This window comes from Lonchura striata, chromosome 13, assembly GCF_050655825.1.
Source record: "Lonchura striata isolate lonStrDom1 chromosome 13, ASM5065582v1, whole genome shotgun sequence".
NCBI classification, from domain to species: Eukaryota; Metazoa; Chordata; class Aves; order Passeriformes; family Estrildidae; genus Lonchura; species Lonchura striata.
Window position 1 is genome coordinate 1,004,278 of NC_140715.1, and position 16,529 is coordinate 1,020,806.

Consider the following 16,529-nt stretch of genomic DNA (forward strand, 5'->3'; position numbering starts at 1 on the left):
GACTGATGAGATGAGGTCTCGGGGGCAGGAACAAGAAGGGTGACAGGAGCAGCAGGAGCAGCGTGCAGCGTGTGCTGAGCCCAGGGCCAACGGTTGTGTTGTGCTGCTTGCTGGCTGCTGGCAGTTCCAGATGGGACATGGATTGTGACATGACCACTGATCTAGAGAGCCTTTGGTTCCATGCTTAGCAACGTTCCCCCAGACCATGGTGCTCAGAGCCCTGTTCCCAAGGATGGAGCATCCACAGCCTGGGCCAGTCCCTCAGCACCCTCAGTGGAAGAGAGCAGCTTCCTCAGATCCAACTTCAATCAGCCTCCTGCAGCTGAAAGCCGTCCCCCCTTGTCCTGTTGCCACAGGCCCTGTGGAACACCCTGTCCCAATCTTTCTTGTGGCACCCTTGCAGTCCTGCAGAGCTGCAGTGAGGCCTCCCCAGGGTCTCCTCTTTCCAGGCTGAGCATCCCCAGCCCCACGTGGAAAGCAGGCAGTGTGATCTGGGGGAGTCCAGGCTGGAGTCAAATGGCATCAGGAACTGAGAGACGGAAGCTTTAGGCCCAGGTTTGCCTCTCAATGTACAAAATTAATAAGAGTGGAGGGCAAGATGGTGGGACACTGCTTCTGCTCTAATTGGTGAATATAGTCTCTGTTTTTTTTTCTTTTTTTCTCTCATGCCGTTGCAGTTTTGGCTGTTTGAAAGGAAGCTTGGCACAATATCCATTGTCTTCTCCATTTGTGAATCACCGAGCAGAGTCTGGGCAAGCTGATGTTGCAGAGCAAATCCTACAAATGTACTGGTCATCCTGAGCCTGGAGAATGCAGTTAAACCCAGCCAAAAGTAATTTCTGGAAAGTCAAGCCTGGTGTACATTCTCTTGACTTTGGCTATGCCAACTTCACCTGAGTCTTATGAAAAAGCAAACAAAAGACTCAAACCAAAACAGACAAAACCTAGAAACAAACAAACCCATGCAAACCAATCAAACAAAGAGACTAAAAAAACCCCAAATAAAACCAAAGGGAATGAAGAGTTAGTATTAGTTTTGAGTTCATCACAGCAGGTAAATGGCTGCTTTCCACAGGATCACCATAAAAAGCCACAGATAACAGCTGCTCCAAAATACACCCAAGAGGAGAACCATCAAAGGAATACATAGCAACTCTGGGGGCAGCTCCCCATTAAGGTGAGGGATGAGCACACAGTGCTACAGCTCCAGCCTTCCCCACCCTGCAGGCTGCTCTTTGCTCCTGATGTAAGAGCCTTGCAGGACTGTGGCCCCTCTCGGTGCATTATAAATCATTCCCACAGCTCTCACTTGAGCCACTGGCATGTCCAGAGCGAGATCCAGGCACAATCCTACTGCCCACTGAGCCTCTCTGGGAGATCCTGAGCATCTTCCTGCCCAGAGCCACAAAAGAGCTCAGGCTCTGCCTGAACTGGGTTTTCAGGGGAGGTTTCCATATCCCTGCGAGATGTGCTCATCCTTCATCAGGCTGTGCCCAGCCTGGATCAGGGCAGGTTGGATGCCACATGGGATCCATCCTTTGCCCTGCCATGTGATCCTCCATGCAGTGGGGATAAAAAGCCCAGCACTGGGGAACCCCAGGTGCTGCAGCAGGGATAGTTTTGGGAGAAACACGGAGCTGTGCATGGCCAGCTTGAAGTCTGCACTGCTCTGAGCACCAGGCCTGCCATGCTGAGCCCAGGGCCACAACCAGTGCTCACCCGGGCTGGGACATTGAGTCCCAACATGGGATCCCATGGGACAGGGCACGCTGGGATTCGCCCCTGCAGCTCCCCAGTGTGTCCAGAGAGACAGCAAGGAGACAGTGACCTCTGTCAGCGGGACCCTCTGAGTGGGACAACCACTGCCGGGGTGGCTGTGCCAGCTCCCCCATGAACCTCCAGCCCTGGGATCCGGGAGCAAGTGGAAAACACAACTTGGCCAATACTGCCTGTGCCAGAAGCAAATGGAAAGAGAACTGGGGTGTGAAAACCCAAGGTTGTTTATTTACATAAGAACAGCAATGAAAACACAGAACGCATTTACTTTTGTAAGAATATTTGTAATAACAACAATTTATAGAACGTATATACCTAAGAACATATCTAACAACAATATTTGAAATGTATTTACAGAAGACAAAACGAAGCCCTAAAACCTATATGGCAAAAACAAGAACAAACTCTAAAAACTATGTACAAAAGGGTGCCATTTGAGTCCAGGATCTCCATCAGTCCGGGAAGACAAGCAGGTGCCATGGTCACTCCAGTCAGGCACAGAGGGCTCTTCCGTGTGTCCCCAGGCTGGCACACTGGGACTCTGCTGCCAGAGCTGAGGCTGGCTGGGTCTGGGGGCTGGGCCCCAAGCACTGCCATGGGGCTTGTGTGGCCCAAAGCAAGAACAGGACAGGCTGGGCATGGCCAGCAGAACCCAAGGCACTGGGTACCACGTGCCTGAGCAGGGACCACCCAGCCCAATCCCGCCCCAGCCTGGCTGCAGGGAACCCACTGTGCCTGTGGGGACCACATGCCTGTCGTGCTGCTGGCATCGCTCTTCATCCCAGGACCATGGCCTCCTCTTCATCTTCCTCATCAATGTCCATCTCCTCGGTGTACTCTTCCATTTCCACGTCCATCTCCTCATCCTCATCAACCTCCATCTCTTCCTCTCCAGTCTGTTCTCCATCCACCTCCATCTCCTCCTCCGTATCCATTATTGTGTCCACCTCCATCTCTTCCTCTCCTCTCTTTTCTCCCTCCACTTCCATCTTCTCCTCTCTATCAGTCTGTCTGTCCACCTCCATCTTGTCTTCTCTACCTGCAACAGCCTGCAGAGGTAGCAAAACCTCAGAGTGGGGTCCCTGTCCCACCCCATCCCCCCAGAACTCCAGCCCACACCCGGGCAGCTGGGGGGATCCACCTCCATGGAATGGCACCGTACCTTCCTCAGGACAAATGTGAGCATCCTGCAGGGATGGATGACACAATCCAGGCCTTAGGCAGCTTTTGAGACCGATGAGATGAGGTCTCGGGGACAGGAACAAGAAGGCTGACAGGAGCAGCAGCAGCAGCGTGCAGCGTGTGCTGAGCCCAGGGCCAACGGTTGTGTTGTGCTGCTTGCTGGCTGCTGGCAGTTCCAGATGGGACATGGATTGGGACATGACCACTGAGCTAGAGAGCCTTTGGTTCCATGCTTAGAAACGTTCCCCCAGACCATGGTGCTCAGAGCCCTGTTCCCAAGGATGGAGCATCCACAGCCTGGGCCAGTGCCTCAGCACCCTCAGTGGAAGAGAGCAGCTTCCTCAGATCCAACTTCAATCAGCCTCCTGCAGCTGAAAGCCGTCCCCCCTTGTCCTGTTGCCACAGGCCCTGTGCAACACCCTGTCCCAATCTTTCTTGTGGCACCCTTGCAGTCCTGCAGAGCTGCAGTGAGGCCTCCCCAGGGTCTCCTCTTTCCAGGCTGAGCATCCCCAGCCCCACGTGGAAAGCAGGCAGTGTGATCTGGGGGAGTCCAGGCTGGAGTCAAATGGCATCAGGAACTGAGAGACGGAAGCTTTAGGCCCAGGTTTGCCTCTCAATGTACAAAATTAATAAGAGTGGAGGGCAAGATGGTGGGACACTGCTTCTGCTCTAATTGGTGAATATAGTCTCTGTTTTTTTCTTTTTTTCTCTCATGCCCTTGCAGTTTTGGCTGTTTGAAAGGAAGCTTGGTACAATATCCATTGTCTTCTCCATTTGTGAATCACCGAGCAGAGTCTGGGCAAGCTGATGTTGCAGAGCAAATCCTGCAAATGTACTGGTCATCCTGAGCCTGGAGAATGCAGTTAAACCCAGCCAAAAGTAATTTCTGGAAAGTCAAGCCTGGTGTACATTCTCTTGACTTTGGCTATGCCAACTTCACCTGAGTCTTATGAAAAAGCAAACAAAAGACTCAAACCAAAACAGACAAAACCTAGAAACAAACAAACCCATGCAAACCAATCAAACAAAGAGACTAAAAAAACCCCAAATAAAACCAAAGGGAATGAAGAGTTAGTATTAGTTTTGAGTTCATCACAGCAGGTAAATGGCTGCTTTCCACAGGATCACCATAAAAAGCCACAGATAACAGCTGCTCCAAAATACACCCAACAGGAGAACCATCAAAGTGATACATAGCAACTCTGGGGGCAGCTCCCCATTAAGGTGAGGGATGAGCACACAGTGCTACAGCTCCAGCCTTCCCCACCCTGCAGGCTGCTCTTTGCTCCTGATGTAAGAGCCTTGCAGGACTGTGGCCCCTCTCGGTGCATTATAAATCATTCCCACAGCTCTCACTTGAGCCACTGGCATGTCCAGAGCGAGATCCAGGCACAATCCTACTGCCCACTGAGCCTCTCTGGGAGATCCTGAGCATCTTCCTGCCCAGAGCCACAAAAGAGCTCAGGCTCTGCCTGAACTGGGTTGTCAGGGGAGGTTTCCATATCCCTGCGAGATGTGCTCATCCTTCATCAGGCTGTGCCCAGCCTGGATCAGGGCAGGTTGGATGCCACATGGGATCCATCCTTTGCCCTGCCATGTGATCCTCCATGCAGTGGGGATAAAAAGCCCAGCACTGGGGAACCCCAGGTGCTGCAGCAGTGATAGTTTTGGGAGAAACACGGAGCTGTGCATGGCCAGCTTGAAGTCTGCACTGCTCTGAGCACCAGGCCTGCCATGCTGAGCCCAGGGCCACAACCAGTGCTCACCCGGGCTGGGACATTGAGTCCCAACATGGGATCCCATGGGACAGGGCACGCTGGGATTCGCCCCTGCAGCTCCCCAGTGTGTCCAGAGAGACAGCAAGGAGACAGTGACCTCTGTCAGCGGGGCCCTCTGAGTGGGACAACCACTGCTGGGGTGGCTGTGCCAGCTCCCCCGTGAACGTCCAGCCCTGGGAACCGGGAGCAAGTGGAAAACACAACTTGGCCAATACTGCCTGTGCCAGAAGCAAATGGAAAGAGAACTGGGGTGTGAAAACCCAAGGTTGTTTATTTACATAAGAACAGCAATGAAAACACAGAACACATTTACTTTTGTAAGAATATTTGTAATAACAACAATTTATAGAATGCATATACCTAAGAACATATCTAACAACAATATTTGAAATGTATTTACAGAAGACAAAACGAAGCCCTAAAACCTATATGGCAAAAACAAGAACAAACTCTAAAAACTATGTACAAAAGGGTGCCATTTGAGTCCAGGATCTCCATCAGTCCGGGAAGACAAGCAGGTGCCATGGTCACTCCAGTCAGGCACAGAGGGCTCTTCCGTGTGTCCCCAGGCTGGCACACTGGGACTCTGCTGCCAGAGCTGAGGCTTGCTGGGTCTGGGGGCTGGGCCCCAGGCACTGCCATGGGGCTTGTGTGGCCCAAAGCAAGAACAGGACAGGCTGGGCATGGCCAGCAGAACCCAAGGCACTGGGTACCACGTGCCTGAGCAGGGACCACCCAGCCCAATCCCGCCCCAGCCTGGCTGCAGGGAACCCACTGTGCCTGTGGGGACCACATGCCTGTCGTGCTGCTGGCATCGCTCTTCATCCCAGGACCATGGCCTCCTCTTCATCTTCCTCATCAATGTCCATCTCCTCGGTGTACTCTTCCATTTCCACGTCCATCTCCTCATCCTCATCAACCTCCATCTCTTCCTCTCCAGTCTGTTCTCCATCCACCTCCATCTCCTCCTCCGTATCCATTATTGTGTCCACCTCCATCTCTTCCTCTCCTCTCTTTTCTCCCTCCACTTCCATCTTCTCCTCTCTATCAGTCTGTCTGTCCACCTCCATCTTGTCTTCTCTACCTGCAACAGCCTGCACAGGTAGCAAAACCTCAGAGTGGGGTCCCTGTCCCACCCCATGCCCCCAGAACTCCAGCCCACACCCGGGCAGCTGGGGGGATCCACCTCCATGGAATGGCACCATACCTTCCTCAGGACAAATGTGAGCATCCTGCAGGGATGGATGACACAATCCAGGCCTTAGGCAGCTTTTCAGACTGATGAGATGAGGTCTCGGGGACAGGAACAAGAAGGGTGACAGGAGCAGCAGCAGCAGCGTGCAGCGTGTGCTGAGCCCAGGGCCAACGGTCGTGTTGTGCTGCTTGCTGGCTGCTGGCAGTTCCAGATGGGACATGGATTGTGACATGACCACTGAGCTAGAGAGCCTTTGGTTCCATGCTTAGCAACGTTCCCCCAGACCATGGTGCTCAGAGCCCTGTTCCCAAGGATGGAGCATCCACAGCCTGGGCCAGTGCCTCAGCACCCTCAGTGGAAGAGAGCAGCTTCCTCAGATCCAACTTCAATCAGCCTCCTGCAGCTGAAAGCCGTCCCCGCTTGTCCTGTTGCCACAGGCCCTGTGGAACACCCTGTCCCAATCTTTCTTGTGGCACCCTTGCAGTCCTGCAGAGCTGCAGTGAGGCCTCCCCAGGGTCTCCTCTTTCCAGGCTGAGCATCCCCAGCCCCACGTGGAAAGCAGGCAGTGTGATCTGGGGGAGTCCAGGCTGGAGTCAAATGGCATCAGGAACTGAGAGACGGAAGCTTTAGGCCCAGGTTTGCCTCTCAATGTACAAAATTAATAAGAGTGGAGGGCAAGATGGTGGGACACTGCTTCTGCTCTAATTGGTGAATATAGTCTCTGTTTTTTTTTCTTTTTTTCTCTCATGCCCTTGCAGTTTTGGCTGTTTGAAAGGAAGCTTGGCACAATATCCATTGTCTTCTCCATTTGTGAATCACCGAGCAGAGTCTGGGCAAGCTGATGTTGCAGAGCAAATCCTGCAAATGTACTGGTCATCCTGAGCCTGGAGAATGCAGTTAAACCCAGCCAAAAGTAATTTCTGGAAAGTCAAGCCTGGTGTACATTCTCTTGACTTTGGCTATGCCAACTTCACCTGAGTCTTATGAAAAAGCAAACAAAAGACTCAAACCAAAACAGACAAAACCTACAAACAAACAAACCCATGCAAACCAATCAAACAAAGAGACTAAAAAAACCCCAAATAAAACCAAGGGGAATGAAGAGTTAGTATTAGTTTTGAGTTCATCACAGCAGGTAAATGGCTGCTTTCCACAGGATCACCATAAAAAGCCACAGATAACAGCTGTTCCAAAATGCACCCAACAGGAGAACCATCAAAGTGATACATAGCAACTCTGGGGGCAGCTCCCCATTAAGGTGAGGGATGAGCACAGAGTGGTACAGCTCCAGCCTTCCCCACCCTGCAGGCTGCTCTTTGCTCCTGATGTAAGAGCCTTGCAGGACTGTGGCCCCTCTCGGTGCATTATAAATCATTCCCACAGCTCTCACTTGAGCCACTGGCATGTCCAGAGCGAGATCCAGGCACAATCCTACTGCCCGCTGAGCCTCTCTGGGAGATCCTGAGCATCTTCCTGCCCAGAGCCACAAAAGAGCTCAGGCTCTGCCTGAACTGGGTTGTCAGGGGAGGTTTGCATATCACTGCGAGATGTGCTCATCCTTCATCAGGCTGTGCCCAGCCTGGATCAGGGCAGGTTGGATGCCACATGGGATCCATCCTTTGCCCTGCCATGTGATCCTCCATGCAGTGGGGATAAAAAGCCCAGCACTGGGGAACCCCAGGTGCTGCAGCAGTGATAGTTTTGGGAGAAACACGGAGCTGTGCATGGCCAGCTTGAAGTCTGCACTGCTGCGAGCACCAGGCCTGCCATGCTGAGCCCAGGGCCACAACAAGTGCTCACCCGGGCTGGGACATTGAGTCCCAACATGGGATCCCATGGGACAGGGCACGCTGGGATTCGCCCCTGCAGCTCCCCAGTGTGTCCAGAGAGACAGCAAGGAGACAGTGACCTCTGTCAGCGGGGCCCTCTGAGTGGGACAACCACTGCTGGGGTGGCTGTGCCAGCTCCCCCATGAACCTCCAGCCCTGGGAACCGGGAGGAAGTGGAAAACACAACTTGGCCAATACTGCCTGTGCCGGAAGCAAATGGAAAGAGAACTGGGGTGTGACAACCCAAGGTTGTTTATTTACATAAGAACAGCAATGAAAACACAGAACACATTTACTTTTGTAAGAATATTTGTAATAACAACAATTTATAGAATGCATGTACCTAAGAACATATCTAACAACAATATTTGAAATGTATTTACAGAAGACAAAACGAAGCCCTAAAACCTATATGGCAAAAACAAGAACAAACTCTAAAAACTATGTACAAAAGGGTGCCATTTGAGTCCAGGATCTCCATCAGTCCGGGAAGAAAAGCAGGTGCCGTGGTCACTCCAGTCAGGCACAGAGAGCTCTACCGTGTGACCCCAGGCTGGCACAGTGGGACTCTGCTGCCAGAGCTGAGGCTGGCTGGGTCTGGGGGCTGGGCCCCAGGCACTGCCATGGGGCTTGTGTGGCCCAAAGCAAGAATAGGACAGGCTGGGCATGGCCACCAGAACCCAAGGCACTGGGTACCACATGCCTGAGCAGGGACCACCCAGCCCAATCCCGCCACAGCCTGGCTGCAGGGAACCCACTGTGCCTGTGGGGACCACATGCCTGTCCTGCTGCTGGCATCGCTCTTCATCCCAGGACCATGGCCTCCTCTTCATCTTCCTCATCAATGTCCATCTCCTCGGTGTACTCTTCCATTTCCACGTCCATCTCCTCATCCTCATCAACCTCCATCTCTTCCTCTCCAGTCTGTTCTCCATCCACCTCCATCTCCTCCTCCGTATCCATTATTGTGTCCACCTCCATCTCTTCCTCTCCTCTCTTTTCTCCCTCCACTTCCATCTTCTCCTCTCTATCAGTCTGTCTGTCCACCTCCATCTTGTCTTCTCTACCTGCAACAGCCTGCACAGGTAGCAAAACCTCAGAGTGGGGTCCCTGTCCCACCCCATCTTCCCAGAACTCCAGCCCACACTCGGGCAGCTGGGGGGATCCACCTCCATGGAATGGCACCGTACCTTCCTCAGGACAAATGTGAGCATCCTGCAGGGATGGATGACACAATCCAGGCCTTAGGCAGCTTTTGAGACTGATGAGATGAGGTCTCGGGGGCAGGAACAAGAAGGGTGACAGGAGCAGCAGGAGCAGCGTGCAGCGTGTGCTGAGCCCAGGGCCAACGGTCGTGTTGTGCTGCTTGCTGGCTGCTGGCAGTTCCAGATGGGACATGGATTGTGACATGACCACTGAGCTAGAGAGCCTTTGGTTCCATGCTTAGCAACGTTCCCCCAGACCATGGTGCTCAGAGCCCTGTTCCCAAGGATGGAGCATCCACAGCCTGGGCCAGTGCCTCAGCACCCTCAGTGGAAGAGAGCAGCTTCCTCAGATCCAACTTCAATCAGCCTCCTGCAGCTGAAAGCCGTCCCCCCTTGTTCTGTTGCCACAGGCCCTGTGGAACACCCTGTCCCAATCTTTCTTGTGGCACCCTTGCAGTCCTGCAGAGCTGCAGTGAGGCCTCCCCAGGGTCTCCTCTTTCCAGGCTGAGCATCCCCAGCCCCACGTGGAAAGCAGGCAGTGTGATCTGGGGGAGTCCAGGCTGGAGTCAAATGGCATCAGGAACTGAGAGACGGAAGCTTTAGGCCCAGGTTTGCCTCTCAATGTACAAAATTAGTAAGAGTGGAGGGCAAGATGGTGGGACACTGCTTCTGCTCTAATTGGTGAATATAGTCTCTGTTTTTTTCTTTTTTTCTCTCCTGCCCTTGCAGTTTTGGCTGTTTGAAAGGAAGCTTGGCACAATATCCATTGTCTTCTCCATTTGTGAATCACCGAGCAGAGTCTGGGCAAGCTGATGTTGCAGAGCAAATCCTGCAAATGTACTGGTCATCCTGAGCCTGGAGAATGCAGTTAAACCCAGCCAAAAGTAATTTCTGGAAAGTCAAGCCTGGTGTACATTCTCTTGACTTTGGCTATGCCAACTTCACCTGAGTCTTATGAAAAAGCAAACAAAAGACTCAAACCAAAACAGACAAAACCTAGAAACAAACAAACCCATGCAAACCAATCAAACAAAGAGACTAAAAAAACCCCAAATAAAACCAAAGGGAATGAAGAGTTAGTATTAGTTTTGAGTTCATCACAGCAGGTAAATGGCTGCTTTCCACAGGATCACCATAAAAAGCCACAGATAACAGCTGCTCCAAAATACACCCAAGAGGAGAACCATCAAAGTAATACATAGCAACTCTGGGGGCAGCTCCCCATTAAGGTGAGGGATGAGCACACAGTGCTACAGCTCCAGCCTTCCCCACCCTGCAGGCTGCTCTTTGCTCCTGATGTAAGAGCCTTGCAGGACTGTGGCCCCTCTCGGTGCATTATAAATCATTCCCACAGCTCTCACTTGAGCCACTGGCATGTCCAGAGCGAGATCCAGGCACAATCCTACTGCCCACTGAGCCTCTCTGGGAGATCCTGAGCATCTTCCTGCCCAGAGCCACAAAAGAGCTCAGGCTCTGCCTGAACTGGGTTTTCAGGGGAGGTTTCCATATCCCTGCGAGATGTGCTCATCCTTCATCAGGCTGTGCCCAGCCTGGATCAGGGCAGGTTGGATGCCACATGGGATCCATCCTTTGCCCTGCCATGTGATCCTCCATGCAGTGGGGATAAAAAGCCCAGCACTGGGGAACCCCAGGTGCTGCAGCAGGGATAGTTTTGGGAGAAACACGGAGCTGTGCATGGCCAGCTTGAAGTCTGCACTGCTCTGAGCACCAGGCCTGCCATGCTGAGCCCAGGGCCACAACCAGTGCTCACCCGGGCTGGGACATTGAGTCCCAACATGGGATCCCATGGGACAGGGCACGCTGGGATTCGCCCCTGCAGCTCCCCAGTGTGTCCAGAGAGACAGCAAGGAGACAGTGACCTCTGTCAGCGGGACCCTCTGAGTGGGACAACCACTGCCGGGGTGGCTGTGCCAGCTCCCCCATGAACCTCCAGCCCTGGGATCCGGGAGCAAGTGGAAAACACAACTTGGCCAATACTGCCTGTGCCGGAAGCAAATGGAAAGAGAACTGGGGTGTGAAAACCCAAGGTTGTTTATTTACATAAGAACAGCAATGAAAACACAGAACGCATTTACTTTTGTAAGAATATTTGTAATAACAACAATTTATAGAACGTATATACCTAAGAACATATCTAACAACAATATTTGAAATGTATTTACAGAAGACAAAACGAAGCCCTAAAACCTATATGGCAAAAACAAGAACAAACTCTAAAAACTATGTACAAAAGGGTGCCATTTGAGTCCAGGATCTCCATCAGTCCGGGAAGACAAGCAGGTGCCATGGTCACTCCAGTCAGGCACAGAGGGCTCTTCCGTGTGTCCCCAGGCTGGCACACTGGGACTCTGCTGCCAGAGCTGAGGCTGGCTGGGTCTGGGGGCTGGGCCCCAGGCACTGCCATGGGGCTTGTGTGGCCCAAAGCAAGAACAGGACAGGCTGGGCATGGCCAGCAGAACCCAAGGCACTGGGTACCACGTGCCTGAGCAGGGACCACCCAGCCCAATCCCGCCCCAGCCTGGCTGCAGGGAACCCACTGTGCCTGTGGGGACCACATGCCTGTCGTGCTGCTGGCATCGCTCTTCATCCCAGGACCATGGCCTCCTCTTCATCTTCCTCATCAATGTCCATCTCCTCGGTGTACTCTTCCATTTCCACGTCCATCTCCTCATCCTCATCAACCTCCATCTCTTCCTCTCCAGTCTGTTCTCCATCCACCTCCATCTCCTCCTCCGTATCCATTATTGTGTCCACCTCCATCTCTTCCTCTCCTCTCTTTTCTCCCTCCACTTCCATCTTCTCCTCTCTATCAGTCTGTCTGTCCACCTCCATCTTGTCTTCTCTACCTGCAACAGCCTGCAGAGGTAGCAAAACCTCAGAGTGGGGTCCCTGTCCCACCCCATCCCCCCAGAACTCCAGCACACACCCGGGCAGCTGGGGGGATCCACCTCCATGGAATGGCACCGTACCTTCCTCAGGACAAATGTGAGCATCCTGCAGGGATGGATGACACAATCCAGGCCTTAGGCAGCTTTTGAGACCGATGAGATGAGGTCTCGGGGACAGGAACAAGAAGGCTGACAGGAGCAGCAGCAGCAGCGTGCAGCGTGTGCTGAGCCCAGGGCCAACGGTTGTGTTGTGCTGCTTGCTGGCTGCTGGCAGTTCCAGATGGGACATGGATTGGGACATGACCACTGAGCTAGAGAGCCTTTGGTTCCATGCTTAGAAACGTTCCCCCAGACCATGGTGCTCAGAGCCCTGTTCCCAAGGATGGAGCATCCACAGCCTGGGCCAGTGCCTCAGCACCCTCAGTGGAAGAGAGCAGCTTCCTCAGATCCAACTTCAATCAGCCTCCTGCAGCTGAAAGCCGTCCCCCCTCGTCCTGTTGCCACAGGCCCTGTGCAACACCCTGTCCCAATCTTTCTTGTGGCACCCTTGCAGTCCTGCAGAGCTGCAGTGAGGCCTCCCCAGGGTCTCCTCTTTCCAGGCTGAGCATCCCCAGCCCCACGTGGAAAGCAGGCTGTGTGATCTGGGGGAGTCCAGGCTGGAGTCAAATGGCATCAGGAACTGAGAGACGGAAGCTTTAGGCCCAGGTTTGCCTCTCAATGTACAAAATTAATAAGAGTGGAGGGCAAGATGGTGGGACACTGCTTCTGCTCTAATCGGTGAATATAGTCTCTGTTTTTTTCTTCTTTTCTCTCATGCCCTTGCAGTTTTGGCTGTTTGAAAGGAAGCTTGGTACAATATCCATTGTCTTCTCCATTTGTGAATCACCAAGCAGAGTCTGGGCAAGCTGATGTTGCAGAGCAAATCCTGCAAATGTACTGGTCATCCTGAGCCTGGAGAATGCAGTTAAACCCAGCCAAAAGTAATTTCTGGAAAGTCAAGCCTGGTGTACATTCTCTTGACTTTGGCTATGCCAACTTCACCTGAGTCTTATGAAAAAGCAAACAAAAGACTCAAACCAAAACAGACAAAACCTAGAAACAAACAAACCCATGCAAACCAATCAAACAAAGAGACTAAAAAAACCCCAAATAAAACCAAGGGGAATGAAGAGTTAGTATTAGTTTTGAGTTCATCACAGCAGGTAAATGGCTGCTTTCCACAGGATCACCATAAAAAGCCACAGATAACAGCTGCTCCAAAATGCACCCAACAGGAGAACCATCAAAGTGATACATAGCAACTCTGGGGGCAGCTCCCCATTAAGGTGAGGGATGAGCACACAGTGCTACAGCTCCAGCCTTCCCCACCCTGCAGGCTGCTCTTTGCTCCTGATGTAAGAGCCTTGCAGGACTGTGGCCCCTCTCGGTGCATTATAAATCATTCCCACAGCTCTCACTTGAGCCACTGGCATGTCCAGAGCGAGATCCAGGCACAATCCTACTGCCCGCTGAGCCTCTCTGGGAGATCCTGAGCATCTTCCTGCCCAGAGCCACAAAAGAGCTCAGGCTCTGCCTGAACTGGGTTGTCAGGGGAGGTTTGCATATCACTGCGAGATGTGCTCATCCTTCATCAGGCTGTGCCCAGCCTGGATCAGGGCAGGTTGGATGCCACATGGGATCCATCCTTTGCCCTGCCATGTGATCCTCCATGCAGTGGGGATAAAAAGCCCAGCACTGGGGAACCCCAGGTGCTGCAGCAGTGATAGTTTTGGGAGAAACACGGAGCTGTGCATGGCCAGCTTGAAGTCTGCACTGCTGCGAGCACCAGGCCTGCCATGCTGAGCCCAGGGCCACAACAAGTGCTCACCCGGGCTGGGACATTGAGTCCCAACATGGGATCCCATGGGACAGGGCACGCTGGGATTCGCCCCTGCAGCTCCCCAGTGTGTCCAGAGAGACAGCAAGGAGACAGTGACCTCTGTCAGCGGGGCCCTCTGAGTGGGACAACCACTGCTGGGGTGGCTGTGCCAGCTCCCCCATGAACCTCCAGCCCTGGGAACCGGGAGCAAGTGGAAAACACAACTTGGCCAATACTGCCTGTGCCGGAAGCAAATGGAAAGAGAACTGGGGTGTGACAACCCAAGGTTGTTTATTTACATAAGAACAGCAATGAAAACACAGAACACATTTACTTTTGTAAGAATATTTGTAATAACAACAATTTATAGAATGCATATACCTAAGAACATATCTAACAACAATATTTGAAATGTATTTACAGAAGACAAAACGAAGCCCTAAAACCTATATGGCAAAAACAAGAACAAACTCTAAAAACTATGTACAAAAGGGTGCCATTTCAGTCCAGGATCTCCATCAGTCCGGGAAGAAAAGCAGGTGCCGTGGTCACTCCAGTCAGGCACAGAGAGCTCTACCGTGTGTCCCCAGGCTGGCACAGTGGGACTCTGCTGCCAGAGCTGAGGCTGGCTGGGTCTGGGGGCTGGGCCCCAGGCACTGCCATGGGGCTTGTGTGGCCCAAAGCAAGAATAGGACAGGCTGGGCATGGCCACCAGAACCCAAGGCACTGGGTACCACATGCCTGAGCAGGGACCACCCAGCCCAATCCCGCCCCAGCCTGGCTGCAGGGAACCCACTGTGCCTGTGGGGACCACATGCCTGTCCTGCTGCTGGCATCGCTCTTCATCCCAGGACCATGGCCTCCTCTTCATCTTCCTCATCAATGTCCATCTCCTCGGTGTACTCTTCCATTTCCACGTCCATCTCCTCATCCTCATCAACCTCCATCTCTTCCTCTCCAGTCTGTTCTCCATCCACCTCCATCTCCTCCTCCGTATCCATTATTGTGTCCACCTCCATCTCTTCCTCTCCTCTCTTTTCTCCCTCCACTTCCATCTTCTCCTCTCTATCAGTCTGTCTGTCCACCTCCATCTTGTCTTCTCTACCTGCAACAGCCTGCACAGGTAGCAAAACCTCAGAGTGGGGTCCCTGTCCCACCCCATCCCCCCAGAACTTCAGCCCACACCCGGGCAGCTGGGGGAATCCACCTTCATGGAATGGCACCGTACCTTCCTCAGGACAAATGTGAGCATCCTGCAGGGATGGATGACACAATCCAGGCCTTAGGCAGATTTTGAGACCGATGAGATGAGGTCTCGGGGACAGGAACAAGAAGGGTGACAGGAGCAGCAGGAGCAGCGTGCAGCGTGTGCTGAGCCCAGGGCCAACGGTCGTGTTGTGCTGCTTGCTGGCTGCTGGCAGTTCCAGATGGGACATGGATTGGGACATGACCACTGAGCTAGAGAGCCTTTGGTTCCATGCTTAGCAACGTTCCCCCAGACCATGGTGCTCAGAGCCCTGTTCCCAAGGATGGAGCATCCACAGCCTGGGCCAGTGCCTCAGCACCCTCAGTGGAAGAGAGCAGCTTCCTCAGATCCAACTTCAATCAGCCTCCTGCAGCTGAAAGCCGTCCCCCCTTGTCCTGTTGCCACAGGCCCTGTGGAACACCCTGTCCCAATCTTTCTTGTGGCACCCTTGCAGTCCTGCAGAGCTGCAGTGAGGCCTCCCCAGGGTCTCCTCTTTCCAGGCTGAGCATCCCCAGCCCCACGTGGAAAGCAGGCAGTGTGATCTGGGGGAGTCCAGGCTGGAGTCAAATGGCATCAGGAACTGAGAGACGGAAGCTTTAGGCCCAGGTTTGCCTCTCAATGTACAAAATTAGTAAGAGTGGAGGGCAAGATGGTGGGACACTGCTTCTGCTCTAATTGGTGAATATAGTCTCTGTTTTTTTCTTTTTTTCTCTCCTGCCCTTGCAGTTTTGGCTGTTTGAAAGGAAGCTTGGCACAATATCCATTGTCTTCTCCATTTGTGAATCACCGAGCAGAGTCTGGGCAAGCTGATGTTGCAGAGCAAATCCTGCAAATGTACTGGTCATCCTGAGCCTGGAGAATGCAGTTAAACCCAGCCAAAAGTAATTTCTGGAAAGTCAAGCCTGGTGTACATTCTCTTGACTTTGGCTATGCCAACTTCACCTGAGTCTTATGAAAAAGCAAACAAAAGACTCAAACCAAAACAGACAAAACCTAGAAACAAACAAACCCATGCAAACCAATCAAACAAAGAGACTAAAAAAACCCCAAATAAAACCAAAGGGAATGAAGAGTTAGTATTAGTTTTGAGTTCATCACAGCAGGTAAATGGCTGCTTTCCACAGGATCACCATAAAAAGCCACAGATAACAGCTGCTCCAAAATACACCCAAGAGGAGAACCATCAAAGTAATACATAGCAACTCTGGGGGCAGCTCCCCATTAAGGTGAGGGATGAGCACACAGTGCTACAGCTCCAGCCTTCCCCACCCTGCAGGCTGCTCTTTGCTCCTGATGTAAGAGCCTTGCAGGACTGTGGCCCCTCTCGGTGCATTATAAATCATTCCCACAGCTCTCACTTGAGCCACTGGCATGTCCAGAGCGAGATCCAGGCACAATCCTACTGCCCACTGAGCCTCTCTGGGAGATCCTGAGCATCTTCCTGCCCAGAGCCACAAAAGAGCTCAGGCTCTGCCTGAACTGGGTTTTCAGGGGAGGTTTCCATATCCCTGCGAGATGTGCTCATCCTTCATCAGGCTGTGCCCAGCCTGG